Source organism: Mobula hypostoma, chromosome 11 (assembly GCF_963921235.1).
Source record: "Mobula hypostoma chromosome 11, sMobHyp1.1, whole genome shotgun sequence".
In the NCBI taxonomy this organism is placed as follows: Eukaryota; Metazoa; Chordata; class Chondrichthyes; order Myliobatiformes; family Myliobatidae; genus Mobula; species Mobula hypostoma.
In genome coordinates this window covers 61,129,066-61,145,426 of record NC_086107.1, presented here as the reverse complement: position 1 = coordinate 61,145,426, position 16,361 = coordinate 61,129,066, and the positions used below count along the sequence as shown (strand labels likewise).

The 16,361-nt window shown below is 41.0% G+C and overlaps 1 protein-coding gene across 4 annotated transcripts in view; it reads left to right on the top strand.

Moving 5' to 3' along the window:
• The window catches only part of syt12 (synaptotagmin XII), a 262,179-nt gene that overhangs the window by 41,592 nt on the left and 204,226 nt on the right, over positions 1-16,361 (top strand). The window contains exon 1 of one of the 4 annotated variants that reach the window (XM_063062174.1): positions 4,258-4,304. The exons of the other annotated variants lie outside the window; for them this stretch is intronic. The gene's annotated coding sequence lies outside the window, so the exon portion shown is untranslated. Of the gene's footprint in view, positions 1-4,257; positions 4,305-16,361 lie in introns of those variants that run through there. 4 annotated transcript variants of the gene reach the window in all.

Here is a 16,361-nt window from a genome sequence, read left to right as displayed (position 1 = left end):
AATTATGTAAACAATAAGAATGCTTAATCAAACAATATTTTATAATATTACTGAAATATTACTGATTTATTAAATACACAACACTATTGAATATTGAAAGGCCAGATAGAGTGGATTTGGAGAGGATGTTTCCTACAGTGGGCACGACCAGTGGGCACATCCTTAGAACAGAGGGACATCCATTTACAACAGAGATGCGGAAGAATTTCTTTAGCCAGGGTGTGGTGAGTCAGTGGAATTCTTTGCCACAGACAGCTGTGGAGGCCAAATCATTGTGTATATTTAAAGTGGAGGCTGATAGGTTGATTAGTCATGCCATCAAAAGTCATAGGGAGAAGGTAGGAGAATGAGCTTGAGACAGATGATAAGTCAGCCATGATGGAATGCCGGTGCAGACTCTATGTGCTGAATCAGCTTATTTAATCCTCTGTCTTATAATTTTAATATACCAAATGACTTGATCCCACAGCTGTCTGTGGTGATGCATTTCACAGTTTCACCACCCTCTAGCTTAAGAAATACCTCCTTATCTCTGTTTTAAAGGGACTTCCTTCTACTCTGAGCCTGTACCTGCCAGTCCAAGACTCTCAGACTATTGGCAGCATTTTCTCCATGTCCATTCTATCTCAATATTCAGTAGAGCTGGACAAGATCAACCACTACCACCTCCCCCCCCCCTCACGATTCTTCTAAACTCCAATGTTCCAACATTAATCCTTTCATCTGGGCTCATTTTCATAAACTCCCTCTGGATTCTCTTCAATGTCACCACATCCTCTCTTGGATATGGGCCCCAAAACTACTCACAATACTCCAAATGTGGGCTGACAATGATTTATAAAGTCTCAGCATTACGTCATTGTTTTTATATTCTCGTTATCTGGAAATGAATGTTAACATTGCATTTGCCTTATTGCTAGAGACTCTACCTGTGAATTAATCTTGAAGGAATTCTACACTAGAACTCCCAAGTACTGTTTCCCCTCTGATCTCTGAATTCACTCTCCATTTAGAATATATTTTATGCCTTTATTCCTTCTACCAAAGTGCATGTCCATACACTTCCCAACACAATACTCCATCTACCACTTCTTTTCCCATCCTTCTATTCTATCCAAGTCTTTCCGCTGACAGTTGCTTCCTCAACAGTATCTTCCCCTCCACCTATCTTAATATAATCCACAAACTTTTCCACAAAACCAACAATTTCATCGTCCACATTATTAACATATAACATGAAATATAGCAGACCCTTCGGTGACCAATGTGAAATACTACTAATCACAGGCAGTGAACCATAAATGGCCTCCTTTATTCCTAATATTTCTCTTCTGCCAGTCAGCCAATCTTTAGTTTATTCCAGCATCTTTCCTATGCCATAGGATCTTATCTTGCTTAGCAACTTCTTGTGAGGCGTCTTGTCAAAGCCCTTCTGAAAGTCCAACATCTACTGGCTTTCCTTTGTCTATCCTGCCAGTTATTTCCTCAAAGGATTCCAACAGATTTGCCAGGCAAGACTTCCCCTAAAGAAAAACATGCTAACTTTGGCCTGTTGTTGATGCCAAGCACCCTTATACACAGCCTTAATAATGGACTATCCATTAGTCTTGTGAGACCATGGATCTGCGCCTGGAAAGTCTTCACTCTCCAGGGCGCAGGCCTGGGCAAGGTTTTATGGAAGACCAGCAGTTGCCCATGCTGCAAGTCTCCCCTCGCCACGACACCAATGTTGTCCAAGGGAAGGGCATTAGGACCCATACAGCCTGGCACCAGTGTCATCACAGAGTAATGTGTGATTAAGTGCCTTGCTCAAGAACACAACACATTCCCTCGGCTGGGGCTCAAACTCACGACCTTCAGGTTGCTAGTCCAATACCTTAACCACTTGGCCACGTGACTCTAGCATCTTGCCAAACATTGAAGTCAGTCTAACTGGCCTACAATTTCCTGTCTTTTACCTCCCATGCTTGTGAAACAGTGGAGTGACAACTGTGATTTTGCAGTCCTCCAGAACCATTTCAGAATCTATGGATTCTTGAAAAATCACTACTAATGCATCCAAATTCCCTTCAGCTACTGCTTCAGCACCTTTGGTTGTAGTCCATCTATTTGAGGTGATTTATCTACCTTCAGACCTAGCCAAGGTCTAGGCAAGAATGCCAGGCAATGACCTTTGCACCCTCACCTGCCACAGGAGTAGTATCAGAAGATTGAAAGTTGGCAAATGTTATTCCTTTGTTCAAGAAATGGAGTAAAGATAACCCTGGGAATTATATATCACGGAGTCCTATTTCAGTGGTGAGCAAATTGTTGATGAAGTTTCATAGAAACAGGGATTACTAGTACTTGGAGAAACATAGTCTAATTAGGGATAGTGAGTGTGACTCACAAGTCTGAATTCTTTGAGGAAGTGACAAAGTACATTGATGAAAGCAGATCAGTGGATGTGATGTATATAGATTTTTAGTCAGGTGTTTGATGACGGACCTCATGATAGGCTCATTCCGAATGTCAGGTAGGCATGTGATCCAGGTAAACTTAGCTGTGTAGATACAGATTGGCTTGTTCATAGAAAACAGAGGGTAGATGGAGAGTATTCTCCCTGGAGGTCAGTAACTTGTGGCGTTCAGCATGGATCTAATCTGGGACCCCTGCACTTTGTGATTCTTAAAAAATACTTGGATGAGGAAGTGAAAAGGTGGGTTAGTAAGTTTGCAGATGACACAAAGATTTGTGGAGCGGATAGTGTAGAGGGTTGTTGTAGTGGGACATTGACAGGATGCAAAGCTGGGCAGAGAAGTGGCAGATGGAGTCCAACCTGGAAAAGTGTGAAGTGATTCACTTTGGAAGGTCGAATTTGAAAGCAGAATATGGCATCAACAGCAGGATTCTTGGCAGTGTGGAAAAACAGAGGGATCTTGGACTCTACACCATAGATCCCTCAAAGTTGCCACCAAGTAGATAGTATTGATAAGAAAGCGTATGGTGTGTTGGCCTTCATCAGTCAGGAGATGGCCGGTTGGTGGCGCAGTGGCATCAGCGCCCGACTTCGCAGCAAAGGCTCCCGAGTTCGAATCCAAGTCGGGCCACCCCCCGAGCACGCTTTCCATCCGTGCTGGGTTGAGCGTCGAGCTAGCCACTCGGCCTCTTAAAAAATAAGTGTCGAGTCAGGAACATTCATATCGTGATCCAGTTAATCCGAAAGGAGACCAATCCTGACACTTCGCACCAGATAAGAATGGCTGACTGTCTGGTGCGACAAGCTAAGAAGGAAGTCAGGAGATTGAGTTCAAGAACCGTGAGTAATATTTCAGCCCAATAAAACCCTGGTTAGACCACACTTGGAATATTGTGCTCAGTTCCGGTCGCCTCATTATGAGAAGGAAGCTTTAGAGAGGGTGCTGAAGAGATTTACCAGGATGCTTCCTAGATTAGAGGGAATATCTTCTAAAGATAGGCTGAGTAAGCTAAGGTTTTTCTTTGGAGTAAAGGAGGATAGAGGCGATTTGATAGCGGTATGCAAGGTGATAAGACGCGTAGATCGAATGGATCTTCAGAGACTTTTTCCCAGGGCATAAATGGCTAATACAAGGGGACTTAATTTTTAGGTGATTGGAGGAAAGTATGGCAGGGTGTGAGGTAAGTTCTTTAAACAGAGAGATATTGTTGCATGGAACGCCCAGCCAGGGGTGGTGGTGAAGGAAGATAAATTAGAGGCATTTTTAAAAATTCTTAGATAGGCACATGGCTGACAGAAAAGTGGAGGGACATGTAGGAGGAAAGGGTTTGATTGATCTTAGAGAAGGTTAAAATGTTGGGCCGCAGGGCGTGCACTGTGCTGCAATGTTTCATGTTCTACGAAAATCCACAACATAATTTTGGGAACCTCATGTTGGAAGATTGGGATATATTTATGGAACAATTACAATAAGCTGTATGGTGGCAAAACTGATGTTTGAATGCCATCATGAAGAAGTAAATGAATTTCTAAGTTCTTAGAGCATCTTAGAGCCACTCAGCATGGAAACAGGCCCATTCACACACTGAGTCCATTTTGACGCATTAACAATCATCCAGCACTAATTCTGTCTTAATGTCCTCACATTCCCACTCTTTAGTTGGGTTCTGCCATTCATCTACATTAAACTTACCAACCCACATGCCTCTGGGATGTAGGAGAAAACCGGACCACAGAGGAAACCAGCACAGTAGGAGGGAGAATTTACAAACTCCACGGAGACAACACCAGAGGTCAGGACTGAACCTGCCCTGTGGAGCTGTGAAGCTGCAGCTGCTCATAGTGTGTATGTATATTATGTTTAATAATGAATAAATATCCATCTCAAATATATGTGATTTTTTTCTCATTGTTTAATCCATGTATTGTGTAAAGGTCAATAATAAATATAGACCCTGCAAAATTTTCTGTTGTTTAATGCTCTTAGCAACCAGTGGTACAAATTATTTATTAATAATATCATGAATAGCTCATACAGCAGCTGAATAATTACTTTGCCCAGTGTTAACTTTGTGAGATTGTGGTGGTTTGGGAAAATATTAGGATTTTGTGAAATATTTAGATTCTAATTCAAGTTCTATTTGAGGATAACCCAGAGACTGCTTTGTAGAAAGTCTGAAAAATGCTGAGAGTGCTGTGTTTTATTTTACGTGTCCAGTTTCATGAACCAGGATATGAATGTTAACCCAGTCTTCATTATCATGAGGTGCAGAGGGTTAGGAGCTTTAAATTTCTTGGCCTAAAAGGAGCTGTCCTGGGACCAGCATATAAGTGACATCACAAAGACCACCTCTACTTACTAGAAGATTGCATAGCTTTGGTATGTCACCGAAAACATTTATAAACTGCTGTAGTTGCACAGTGGAGAGTATACTAGCTGGTTGCATCAAGTCCTGGCAGGAAATGCCCAGGAATGGAAGTGGTGGGTGCCACCCAGCCCATCACAAGCAAAGCCCTTCCCACCATTGAATTACATTTACATGGAGTGCTACTGCAGGAAAGCAGCATCCATTATTGGAGACCTCCACCATCCAAGGCCATGCACCCTTCTCACTACTACAATAGAGCAGAAGGTACATAAGCCCTAGATCCCAGACCAACAGGTTCAGGAATGGATTTTAGGCTCCTGAACTGATGTGGTTAACTTCAATCACTACTCCTCTGAAATTCTTCTATGACCTACAGACTCACTTTTTCAGACTCTTTACAACCCATGTTCTTGGTATTTCTTTTATTTGAATGGTTTGCATTCTTTTGCACATTGATTGTTGCTAGTTTTTGCTTGTTGGTATATAGTTTTCATAAATTCTATAATTTTTTTCCCTGTAGCTGCCTGCAAGAAAATGAATCTCAAGTATATGGTAAAATAAGCATACTTCAATAGTAAATTTATGTTGAACTTTGATCTTTAAAATGGTAAAAGATGAAGTCTTTAGAAACCCCACCCTTCTCGTTTGTAGAATATTGGTATTTCTTAGCCTGTGTTTTCCATCAGATGCAAATGATCTTGCAGTGTGAAACACCTCCTATGGAAATGGTTGATTTCACACGTGATCTACCTTTACACAATTTGTATTGATCCAAAGTCAAAAACAATTTGATCCAAGATAAACTCAGTTGTACAGTTGGCTTATCTAAAACTGAAAACAAAATTTCAAATCTAGTAAAAGGTTTGTTACAGAATTACCAGAACATTTCCACAAAAAAGAAGTTCCATTATGTAAATTTATAATTTTGGTACCATTAGTTTCAAAGCTGCACTTTGCAGAAGGGGTCAGAGTCAATTTGATTCCACTTGCTTCTCACTGAGAGTCCCTCCAAGACACCACTATCTTCATAAAATTGAAAATGCTGGACTAAATAGATTCATCAACACCTGAAAGGGTGGATTGACATTTCAGGTGGAGACAATGTTCAAAAGATCAGGTGAACCACCAGGAGGCTCATGTGACTGTAGTTGGAGCAAAATAGAATCAAACTTCTGAGCAATTCAGCAGGTCAAGTAGGCAAAAGGAAGGTTGATATTTTGTGTTAAGACCCTACATTAGGACCAAGAGCATAGAGCGGAGACAGCCAACATAAAGAGGCGACAGGGAGAGGTGAGGCAGAGGCTGACAGGCAACAAATGGAGCGAGTTGAGAAGAAAAATGATGGGCGGATGATGATCAGGTGGGGGGGGGGAGAAGAAGAGTTAGAATATGGAGACAGGTGGAGAAAGACAAGAGAGAAAAAAAGGTCAGATGTTGTCTCTACCCTTTCACCCACCAGCCTTGTCTCCTGACTCTTCCCATCTGATTACACCTGCCTATCATCACCTGCCTCAGCTCATTCAGCCTATCTCCTCCAGCCCTTCCCTCTCACTTCTTTACTGTGGCTACATCCTCTCTATACTCTCAGTCCCATAGTCGCATACTATATATATATACTATATAACTGAATTACTGCCTGTTGCGCTGTAGGCATCTAGAGCAGCAATGAAGGTCCTCCATTTCTGTCTGTTCAGATGAATTCTTCATTGCTGTTTTCAGGACAATTATTTTTTGACCAGTCAGGATTGTTAGCTCTAAGCTGAACCCCTGAAACTGGAGGACCAGTGGACCACTCTCAGTCTGCTCTCTACCCTTTGATCTGCTGGGCATGGGTGACCCTACCAAGAGCCAAAGCACTAGGACCTGATTGCAGCCAACATAGGTCTCCGGGCTATTGAGGCACACCAGCCTCCAAATCCTATGGCAAGGTTGTGGTCCTCTTGGAGGACACTGTACAAGTTCTACACTTATATACGATACCTCTACCTTTATACTTTTAGGTCTTAATGTGAAACATTAAATATCACTTTGTCTCCAGAGATGCTGCTTGACCTACTGAGTTCCTCATTTGAGTTTGCTGCAGCTGAGCTCTGAGATCTGGCTCATTCTCATTATCCCTTCAGCTGAATGCTTATATACCCTCCGATGTCTCGTGTTCTCTACCACCACTCACCTGGCAGGCAAAGAAAGACCAATCAACCTGAAACATAGAAATATAGAAAGTAGGAATGAAAATATGCAAATTTGGCCCTTTGAGCCTTTTCCACCATCACGGCTCATCTATCTTAATCTACTGTCTCCATGCTTTCATCATACCCCTTGATGCCTTTTATTTCTGGAAAGCTATCTACCTCTTCCTTGAATATATTCCATGACCTATGGTAGACAATTCTACATCCCCACTGCCCTCTGTGTAAAGAAATTTCTTCTCACCTCAGTCCTAAATGCTAGCTCCGTTTCTTGATGCTGTGCTACCTCATCCTGGTCTCTAAAGTCAGGGAAACATATTGCTACCAATCAGTTTGCCAAGATCTGCCAGAACATTATGTTTTAATGATATCCCTTCTCTTTCTTCTGAAATTTAGCAAAACTTTAATTGCATTTCACACCCTCAGTTGCTGTCTGCCCTGCTGAGTATTTCTAGAACTTTCTTTGTCTCTGCAGCATCCCTCCCCCCATTAAACTTATCAGTACACAAAGAAAACAGAATTAAAGCAATCGGGATGGTAGGAGGAGGCATGTCTCAAAAACCCCCTCATGTATTCAAATCAGCTTAAGAGATCAGTTTACTCTGAACTCTGTCAAAGATATTAATTCTTGCTTTCTTTGCATAATTTCATTTTGAACTACTGCCAGTTGCACTTTCTTTTCTTTTTAGCAACAAGTCGCATTTTCACTTTATTTTATTTGGAGATACAGCACAATAAAGCCCCTGCCTGCCCAACTACCCAATTACACCCATGTGATGAATTGACCTACCAATCTGTACGTCTTTGGAATGTGGGAGGAAACAGGATCACCAGAGGTAACCCACACAGTCATGGGAAGAACATAGGAATTCCTTACAGACAGCGGTGGAATTGAACTTGGGTCATTGGTGCTGTAGTTGTGTTACACCAACAGCTGTGCTACCGTGCCACTCCATGTCTTTCCATGGACAGATTTCAAGTCGTAATTATAACAAAAGATATATTGAAACTAAAGAGGAATTGCAACTTAGTTTGACAAAGAATACAAGTGAAACATAGTTAATTGTCTGTGGTATTGAAGAGTGTGGTTAAGCAAATGGAAAGAGGTGGGAGGGTAAGGAATAAATAGACTAGAACATTCTCTTGGATTTGGGCCCGCATCCTCAAGTGATTTTGATAAGCTTATGCTTTAGTTTATTTACCCTTAGAGTTTGAAGAATGAGTAGGACATTGCAGCTTCTCCAATAAGAGCAAAAGAGCAAGAAAACTGAAAGACTATAATGACACTGAATGGATTTGAAAAAGAGGGAGGGAAGGCATTGCTGCTTATGTGCTTGTAATATTAAGAAAGATATTTTATTCATATAACTACCTCCACAATCTTATTAGTTCCAAAAGTGGACCAGGAAATGTTCTCATGTGGTTACTATTCACTGTGGAACTTTAATTTTATATAATTTCTATTTTAGGCCTCATCATCGTCACCATGTGTTGCGTTGTATGACGTACGCAATCATGGTCTCATGACTATGACAGTTCTGGGCAAATTTTTCTAAAGGTGATTTGCCATTGTCTTCTTTTGGGTAGTGTCTTTACAAGACGGGTGAAGACACTACCTGTTAATACTCTTCAGAGATTGTCCACTGACGTCTGTGATCACATAACCAGGACTTGTGATACGCACTGGCTGCTCATACAACCATCCACCACCTGCTCTCATGGCTTCACAGGGCTCTGAATGGGAGGCTAGGCAGATGCTACACCTTGTCCAAAGGTGGCCTGCAAGTGAGCGGTGAGACAAAGCGCCTTACACCTCTTTGAGTAGAGACGTATATCTGCCCCACCACCCATATTTTTGGTATGAGAATTTATTTTTGAAAACACTGGCATAGAAGAATACAGCAAAAGGAATAAGGATGTGGGGACAGAGCAGAACATGATATTGAGATGGGTAATCAGCCATACTTATACTTAATGACAGTGTCGGCTTGGAAGATTGATTAGTCTGCTCAGGTTCATTTTTATCTTTCTATTGCTATGTAACAAAATGTGATAGCATTGAGCGAAGTTTTTTAGATGGTGCGCCTGTTCTGTCTACAAAATAATCCAAATGTTAATGTTTTATTGATTAGTTGTAAGTATCATATAATGAAATGCATTTTGCTAAGATTGAATAGTCAGGTCTCACAATCCCTTCATTTCAATTACCAGACTGGAAGTGAAGATCTCCCGTGGTTTTACTCAATGTTGTGGATGGCAGCTGAGGTAGCTGGTAGCCTGGGATAGGACAATAAGAGAGAAATTGATGGGCAAGACCAGCACTTCACGCATTGAAAATCAAAACGCATTGTTGCAGTACTTGGTTTATTGTGTTTTAAATATTTCCTGCTGTCCTACTTCACTGCGCACTTCTGTAAGTAGAGTTCACACTCACTACAAGCCAGAGCAAGCCCTTCCCTGCCCCAAACCAAGCATATTTGCAGCAACACATTGAGTGTGGAGGGTTTGCGTAACAGGATGGGAAATGGGAAGGAGTGGAGGAGGGGAGGGAGAGGAAGAGTGAACGGGAAGACATGAGGGAGGGGGAGAAGGTGGATAAAGATGAACATAAGGAAGGGGGAAGGTGGAGAGTGGTGGGGTAGAGTAAGATGTAAAAGAGAAAGGGGTAGAGGAAGAGTGTGTGGAGGTTGGAGAGATGAAGAGGAGTGATTTGAATTGAGATTTTGAGCAGGGGGGTTAGAGGCAGGGAGGGATAAGAAGGAAAGGGGTTAGTGTAGGGGAGGGAAAGGAGATGGAGTTAGATGGGATGAAAAGTGATGGTTTGAGGGAAGGATTAAGGATAAAGGGAGGGAAGTGATAGAAGGGGAAGTGCTCTGGGTAATAGGTGGGTGGAGATAGAGAGACCAAAATTGTGGGGGCTCTATATTTCTACTCTTCTTCTAACACTCCAAATCAATAAAACTAACTTCATAGTCCTTGACCAAAATCAAGTTTCCAGTTTTCTGATCAGGTGGAGCTGAGGCAGTCCTGTTGAACAGAATGTTCAGGGCAATCTTGAATGTCCAACAGAGATTCCTAAATATACCACATGCTTGTGTGTTGTTTTGGGAAAACCTTTACTCCGTGCAGTTAGACTATTAGATAAAATTATTGATTGTTCAGATGAGATGAATGAACAGGATTGTTTGATCATATCTGATCTATCTCATCTCTTTGGCTTATGTAAAAAATTTCATGGTAATATTTAAGGACAAACAAGAAGTTCTTACAGTGACCTGTAAGAACTTTTTTTAAAAAACTTATTCTAACAGAAAGAGAGGCTATTTGGCCCATCAGTTCCTTGTCAGCTCCCATCAGAACAATCCAAGCTATTATGTTCCGCTCTTAAGCATGCAGCATGCCCACCAGCTCCCCTATACCCTGTTTGTCACTTACTAACACTAAGGAGTAATTGAGTTCACCTATCAGACAACTTCAGGACATGAGAAGAAACTGGAAGATCTGTGAGACACCCCACCATAGTCACAGGAACAACATGCAAACTCCACACAGAAAGCACCAAAGGTCAAGATTAAATTTGGGTTTCTGCCCCACAGTTGTAGCACTGTGCTTCCCCTACCAATACGAGCAAGACAGAAAACCTGGTGATTATCATTGTGATTAGCACCTCTCTAGGTGTAAAGCATCTGTCCTACTTTCTACCTTAAAATAATAATTAAATTTCAAAAGAACTTAATTATCTGTAAATGCTTTAGACTCAAGTTCATAAAAAGGATCATATAACTGCAAATTAATAAGCAGTTGATTTACGTAAAATACAGATATTATTAACCTGGACAATATGAACCAGCTCATAATATCTTTGGTCCTCTATCTCCTGGGCAGGGAAGGGAGGCAGAATTGAATAACCACCATTGAATCTTTTGCTTAAACCCCACACTGAGCAGATTCAGCTTAAATAGACGTGGCAACAGATTATTGCCACAATTTAGTTTTAAAGAACTCTTATGACAATTGGGACATGTAAAAGATATACAAAATTACAGCCATAGGGAAATGTATAGTAAAAGTAGTAACATTAAGATCAAGTGTGATGATTTGACATCTGATTATCATTTATCATTATCATTATCATTATCATTTTTACAAAGCTGTGACTGTTTAGTTTACACTTGTTCAGGTAATCAACAGAGACTCTATTGTAAAGATGATCACAGATGCATCATTATTCAACAGTGACTAGAATGTTAAGTCACTGGTTTTCTGGATGACCAATTCATACAGATCAGTTAACCAGAACCAATTTAAAATCAATTGCAATTTAATTGGCATGGAACAATATCATCATAAATTGTATAGCATGAATAAAAATATTTACTTTCATCACCAGGTTTATAGAAAATAAAGCACAAAAAACATAGAATAGCTTTTATTTAAGTATATTGCTCTACAGTTTCAAAATTGGCCTTAACTGTATTGTTGGAAATGTATTTTTAATTGTCCTTCATCATTCAAGACTTAAAATGCAAACCTTCGAAGCCAATAGTTAAAATTATGCTTGAATGACTGATAATGGCAGTATCTTATGAATTTCATTTGGACAAAATACTACACCATTCAGTTAGTCTTGAATGAATACTGAGGAATATAAAATTCAAAAGAGGGTTGAAGCCTATTGCCTCAATCTTTCTTTTATGAATATCCCTAAAATTACCCATTATTTAAAAAATAGATTAAGATTATAATGCGTGACTTGCTTCATAAAACAAAGAGCTTCATGAAACACTCTTGCTGGCATTTACATATACGTGACTGACTTGCAAAAGAGCACAAATAGCTAGAATGGATTACATACCATGTAGTACTGTGTAATGCCCATTTGGAATCTCCTCACTGAAAGTGATGCATGTAATTGAAATGAGGTTTGAGGCAGAGCCTCAGACACAGCAGCCTTTAATACTTAAAGGGGAAAACAACTTGAACTTTGATTCTTCCTTCAAAAAAACTTGCATTCTTACAGAGATTGGGTGCGTGCAGTAACTACTCTCAGCAGTTTGGATGAACACTGAGGAAGATTTTATGTTTATTGTTATCTTTGCCATGGGTGCTTCACTGGTGGTCCTGCTGAGTACAGAGCATGACCCAGGGCAAAACCAGAGAGTTTAAAGTCAAGCAACACACATCAAAGTTGCTGGTGAACGCAGCAGGCCAGGCAGCACCTCTAGGAAGAGGTACAGTCGACGTTTCAGGCCGAGACCCTTCGTCAGGACTGTACCTCTTCCTAGAGATGCTGCCTGGCCTGCTGCGTTCACCAGCAACTTTGATGTGTGTTGCTTGAATTTCCAGCATCTGCAGAATTCCTTGTGTTTGCGAATTTAAAGTGAAAGTGGTGTTGATAGAGGGCTCCAAAGGGTAATGGGTAGAACACAAGAGAATAGGAGCAGGGAAAAGCTACCAGGTCTCTCAAGTCTCATCTGTCTGATCACGGCTGGACACATTTCCTCTTTTGTACCAGCTCCCTAAACTTTCATCAGCCATTGTTTATTTTTATTTATCTATTGAGATACAGTGCAGAATAGGCCATCCTGACCAATGTTCCCTCTAATTTGTTATGACCAGTGTCTGCAAAAATCTTGAGCTGTGCAATTTTTTGCCCAATGACAACAGCATGTTTGCAGTGAATTTTTAAGTGGAAGTAAACCTGAAGCTATTCTGAGGATAATAAACTACCAAGTCCACTTACAACATGCTAGAGGAACTCAGCAGGTTGGGCAGCATCCATGGAAATGGTCAGTCAATGTTGACTGATCATTTCCATGGATGCTGCCCGACCTGCTGAGTTCCTCCAGCGTGTTGTGAGTGTTGCTTTGACCCCCAGCATCTGCAGATTATTTTGTGTTAAACTACCAAGTCCAGTTTGCTGTTCATTGTGTAAACACCAATTTTTATACTCTACACAAATATTTCTCATAGCTGCACATTCCTGACCTCATGAGCTTTTGATGTAGCAATTTCTACTGTTTCATTAAGCCATTCTGCTTTAAATGAACTAGGCAGTTCTTTGGTGCTTCAAGTCCTTTGCTAGTTTGGAATTCGACATAGTGAATCAATAATTTCTTCGATAAAAACTGTATAAATAAGCCAGTTCTAAAATCTGCAGACAAATCACCGCAAACTCCACGTTGTCAACACCATCCGCATCAGGAACAGGAAGAGGAAATGTGATTGTGTACGATCATGAAATATACTTAACATGCCAATGGGGTAGCAGGTGACAACCTTTTGTGCGCAGTTTAAACTCCTTTGTGCCCTAATAGCAAAAGAAATGTGCGCGCGCACACACGCACACCTTAGAGGGAACACTGACTCCAGGCCAGCAACCGCCAACCTTTCCCAAGCCTAATTATGAGACAATTGACAGTGACCAATTAACCTACCAACCAATACATCTTTCAACTGTCAGAGGCAACTGGAGCATTCAGTTATGGGGGGAATGTAGAAACTCCTTACAGGCTCCCGTGGTAATTGAACCCAGCTCGCTAGCACTGTAAAGTGTTGAGCTAACTGTGACACTACTGTGCTGCCCCCTAATCCCTAATTCAAGCATATGAGTGTTACCTATGTGCACCGTGGATCTGTTTGGGGCTACCTGGAAAGCACAAGTTGGCTGACTGCTGGGCAGCTACGCCCCATGTGGTGTAGAGTAAGATGTCAAACCTACCAGTTTTCCAGGTGAAACCAAGGGATGGGAATGGGCCTGTCGAGATTCTCCATCGGAACCACCTGGTGCCTCTGGGACAAGAGGTGCAGGTAGACCCAGAGCCTGACTTGAAGCTTACATGTAGTAAGAGGACTCTGCAGAAACACGGGGCGACTGCAGGGCCCACGGCAGCTGTTTCATGAGAATGGGCCCTTTTGCTTTTTTTGTTTTCTTTACTAGCCATATAGACAAATTAAGAATTATAAAGCTCAATCATTTAATCACATATTGTGTACTGTTTGTTATTTCGAGGTATTGATTTGTAACAGGGGACACATTGTGCAGCATCCACGCAAACAAGATTTCTTAAGTTTGGCCGGGCCAGGGGGGCTATTATCTATATTAAGCTGCTAACCAAAGCGAGAGTTACACTTAACTCTTAGTTGGAGACAAAACACTTTTCACTAACATATAGCAATAGATATTTAAGTAAACAAATTGGGAAGTAAAGAGAAAGAATTCAAATTATTCAAGATTTATATTAACTCAGTCTGCTTAAAAGCCATTTATAAAATTGTATCTTTCTTTTGTAAATCAGTTTGTAGAAGAACACCTTTAAATCAATAAAAGTAACTGATGCATCTTTGTAAGATACAGAGCTACATGTGCTCTGTTCAAGCCCACTTTTTACCCCAGTCTTACTTTTACATGAAGAATTACAGTGATCCTACTAACTGCACTCATTTGAGCCTCCCAAGATTGAACATCCTTAATGCCCTTTCCTCCTGTCATGCTCAGACAATGGAAGAACATAGGAAGCAGGAATAATCAAGACAACCCATCAAGGCTGCTCTGCCATTCCGCGGAATCATGGCTGAGCTTCTATCACTCCCAATCCCCATATTCCTTGATTTCCCTGATCTCCCCTCACATTGATTGATCTCCTCTTTGATTACATTCAGTATCCAAGCATGCACAATCCTCTTATCCAGTTCAAAGTATTCATCCCATATCCTAAGACCATCCGGTTCTAAACCATCAAGTCAAGGGAAACAAGATTTTCAGCATCTACCCTGTCCAGTTCCTTGGAATTTTATATTTTCATTCTCTAAATTCCAACAAACAAACTCATTCAGCGCAGCCCTTCACCATGGAAGAGTCCATGATCATTGCTAATTGATCTGGTAAACCTTGGAAGAAAGTAAGGAGGCTAAACCAATGCACTGTACGCCAGCTCCCATCTTACCAAAGCTCGGTTAAATTGTAATAAGATATCTCTATACTATTATGCAGCTCTCTTATTATTAAGGCAATATGGTGTATGCTTACTGATTGATTGTTGTAGTTGCATAAGAACTTATTACATTTTTCTCTCAGCACAAGCATTTTATTGTGGCTTCCTATTAAAACAGATCTTTTTTTGCTATTTCATGCTTCCCAAGTGAATAAGACCATAAGACAGCGGTCCCCAACCACCAGGCCGCAAAGCATGTGCTACTGGGCTGCAAGGAAACGATATGAGTCAGCTGCACCTTTTCCTCATTCCCTGTCACGTACTGTTGAACTTGAACATAGGGTTGCCAACTGTTCCATATTAGCTGGGACATCCCGTATATTGGGCTAAATTGGTTTGTCCCATACGGGACCGCCCTTGTCTCGTATTTCCCCCGCTAAGGTAGAGCGTTCCTATGAAACCTTTCATGCCAAAATGGCGTAAAGCAAAGAAGCAATTACCATTAACTTACATGGGAAAAATTTTTGAGCGTTCCCAGACCCAGAAAATAACCTACCAAATCATACGAAATAACACATAAAACCTAAAATAACACTAACATATAGTAAAAGTAGGAATGATATGATAAATACTCAGGCTATATAAAGTAAAAATAATGTATGTACAGTGTAGTCGGAAAGATTAAGCCAAAACTGGATCGTGGAGAAAAAAATCGGCACGTACGTGCGTGCGCACACAGGTGCCTGCGCAAGGCTTCATGGTCATGGTAGTCTTTCTCAGGGACAAGTTTCCCGCATTTGACTGCTAATTTTGTCCCTTATTTGGGAGTGAGAAAGTTGGCAACCCTAACAGTAAAAGACATGCTGAGATGAGTTTAACCCTATTTGAACACCCCCCCCCCCCCACCCCCCGGTCGGCAGGTCCACAAGAATATTGTCAATATTAAACCGGTCCGCGGTGCAAAATAGGACCCCTGTCATAAGACATAAGAGCAGAATTAGGCCATTTGGCCCATTGAGTCTGCTCTAGACACTCCAACATGGCTGACCCAATATCCCTATCAACCCCATTCTTCTCAAATTTAATAATTCAATAACCACACATTTGTGCACATTATATTCTAGCCAACTTGCTCATCCATATAACACCTTTATAATCTCTTTGCATCCTTCTCTCAGATTAATTTCCTGCAAGCTTAGTATCAGAAGCAAAACTGAATACAGATGTCTTCATTCAAGTCATGAATGTGAATTGCAAGTGCCAGAGGTCTGAGTCTTCCATTCATGGGCTTATTTATTACAACATATTATCCCCTTGAAACCATGTTGTTCTTGGGAATTAATAGTGTCCAAATTCCCAAAATCCTGCTGCTTTGCTGATGAAAATTTGGAATCTGTCAATCAAAGGCAAA